This window comes from Tenrec ecaudatus, chromosome 14, assembly GCF_050624435.1.
Source record: "Tenrec ecaudatus isolate mTenEca1 chromosome 14, mTenEca1.hap1, whole genome shotgun sequence".
Classification (NCBI taxonomy): Eukaryota; Metazoa; Chordata; class Mammalia; order Afrosoricida; family Tenrecidae; genus Tenrec; species Tenrec ecaudatus.
In genome coordinates this window covers 86,817,219-86,820,492 of record NC_134543.1, presented here as the reverse complement: position 1 = coordinate 86,820,492, position 3,274 = coordinate 86,817,219, and positions in this window count along the sequence as shown.

The window sequence follows — 3,274 nt, the reverse complement described above, 5'->3', positions numbered from 1 at the left end:
CGGATTCTGCATGTCAAAACATCTTATCTGTAATAGTGTATATGCCAAGGTCTATCCAGCTTTGTAGGATAGAACTAGGGTCATGATAGTGGTGGTGGGGAGGAAGCATTAAAGATCTAGGAATGTTGTGTGTTTCTTCAATGCTATACTGCACCCTGGCTCGCTCTTCCTTTTCTTGTGGGTCTTCTGTGAGGGGAATGTTCAATTGTCTACAGAAAGACTTTGAGTCTTCTCTCTGACTGAGATAGTAACTAGCAGATAAACATAAATAGGATTAATTGAAGGGCGGAGAGATAAATGGCTTGGTGAGCCTCGCCTTCCTTGTCTCTGGCTCTTTGATCATCAGACCAGTGTGTGGCTGCCTTGCTTGTTCTGTGCCTCAATTTACAGGCTACACTACCTGTGGGACACCTAACCTGTGGACTGTGTCGCTGTACGTTGAGGTCCCTTTAAGACCACACGATCGGAATGTACATCTCTGGAGCTGGGCTGATGGTTGGTGACCTGGCTACAGTTGGTGACCTGCCTTGTTGTTTTCTGCCTATGCTAGAATAGCCTAGCTCTCTGTACAGAGGACTACCTGGCAGCACTCAAGACTTGAAGGACTATTGTCGCACTGAGCCATTTGTACTGCTTTATACTTTAATTTTCATTTCTTTTATTATATATCTATCTATCTGTATATTATTTAACAGTTCATTCCTTGTGTTATATATCTAACTATATAAATATATATATATAATTATCAGCAATCTGGTTTTATCTCTCTAGAGAACCCTGTCAAATACACTGAACCCCCTCGTTCACATTGCTTTGGATCTTCTGATGCCTGTCACCTGATTCCAAGAATACCTTGTGATCAGATGAGTTAATGTTCCTCATCCATGTGGGTTTTGTTGCTTCCCTATGAAATGGCCACCTTTTTAACTTTAAGCTTTTAAGACCACAGATGCTCTCTGTTCTAATGGGCAGGCACCATAAATTTTCTTCATCACACTTGCTTATGTACACATTTTGTCTTCAGCGATCATGTAAGAAGGTAAGCATCACAGAAAGCCAGGTTATTTTAAAAAATTGCTCTTGCATTGAGGGAGGACTTGATTAGAGGCCCAATGCTTATCTGCTATCTTAATACTTAACATATAAATATATGTACCTAGACCTATATCCTGATTGTTATATATTAAAATATTTACATTGTACATGCCTCTGTTTGTTCCTCTATAATTCTCTATTGCCTCCTAGTACTTTTCTTTATTTCCTTTTACTTTCCTCCTGTCGCAATACCATGTTCTACCTTCATTTAGCTCTCAGTACTGCCTCTTGGCTACATTGCACTTGATAGAACCCCACGAGGCATTCTATGCTCTCATCATTGATTTACATCTCTTATTTTTCCCTTGTACCTGGGTTTGTTGGCTGCCTGCTCATTCCCCCACACCTCCTCCTCTCCTTTGTCTCAGAGAATCGTCCATTTTCTCCCTGGGATTATTTATCCTGCCTATCTTATGTAAATAGACATGGAGAGAAAACAAAAGAGAGGGGGGAAAATAGCCCATGAATAGTTCCAGGTCTGTCTGATGAACATATGAATATTTTCTAATCTGGTCTGATGCAGTGCCAAGCCCTAGACCCTGAGTCCGAAGTTTATTTTAACTTTTCCTTTGGGAATTTATTGCTTTTCCGCCCTTGCTGCTCTGTTGTGCTCCCTTCCTGCAATGCCCTAGTGTGGTGGCGATCAGACTGGGCACAATTCCTGCACTGTGTCTTTGGTGCTGCTGGCTGTTCTTAGCTCTATTATTTCCAGTAAATTATAAGTCTATAATATGAGTTTGTGAGATGAAACAACTAAAAAACTAGTTGTTGAAAAATGTCCTAATTTAGTAACTCAAGAGAGATACATTTGAGATTATGGTGGAAATATTGCCTGCCTTGACAACTTATTGTTCTTGAAATTAGTTTTGACTGGTCTATATTTCATATACTATGAAATGTAATATATGCAGAAGAGTTGTATAATCATTCTGCAATCAATTTCAGAACAATTTCTTCTTTCTCATACTCTTTGTTCATAGCTCTCTACTCGCCCCCCCCCCACCCAAACCTCCTCTGCCATGCCCTTATGTAATTATCAATCCAGTTACTTTCTCTGTAGGTTCGCCATATGGATTTCATATACAGAAAATCATATGCAGCAGAACCAAGAAAGAAGGAAATTCCACTCTCCCAACAATAATGACAAAACAGAAAAGAAACTTAATCACAAAGAAAGCAGAAAATATTAAAAACTGAAACAACTTTACACGTGTCAAAGAGAATAAATGATCATTTTTATCTTCATATAGCCACCTCTCAGTGCGACGGACACCAGAAAAGTGGGTCAAGGGAGACATCAGTCAGTATAAGCCATCAAAAAATAATAATTTATAAATTATCAAGGGTTCAATAAGTAGGGATGGTGGGGAAGGGAGAGGAACAAAAATGAGAAGCTGATACCAAGGGCTCTAGTAGAAAGAAAATGCGTTGAAAATGTTTGACAATATGAAGATAGCAACAAATGTACCAATGTGCTTGACACTGTGGATGGATATAGGGATTGCGATAACAGCTGTACGAGTCCCGAATAAAATGATTTTTAAAACATTTTATTAAGGGCTCATACAACTCTCATCACAATCCATACATAGACATACATCAATTGTATAAAGCACATCTGTACATACTTTGCCCTAATCATTTTCTTTTTTTTCCTTTTCTTTTTTTACATTTTATTAGGGGCTCATACAACTCTTATCACAATCCATACCTATACATACATCAATTGTATAAAGCACATCCGCACATTCCCTGCCCCAATCATTCTCAAATCATTTGCTCTCCACTTAAGCCTATTGCATCAGGTCCTTTTTTTTCACCTCCCTCCACACTCCCCCTCCCTTATGTGCCCTTGGTAATTTATACATGGTTATTTTGTCATATCTTGCCCTACCCAGAGTCTCCCTTCCCCCTCTTCTCTGCCGTCCATCTCCCAGGGAAGAGGTCACTTGTGGATCCTTGTAATCCGTTCCCCATTTCCAACCCACTCACCCTCCACTCTCCCAGCATTGCCCCTCATACCCTTGGTCCTGAAGGTATCATCCACCCTGGATTCCCTGTGCCTCTAGCTCCCATACGCACCAGTTTACAACCTCTGCCCTATCCAGTCCTGCAAGGTAGAATTCGGATCATGGTAGTTGGGGGCAGGAAGCATCCAGGATCTGGGGGAAAGCTGTGT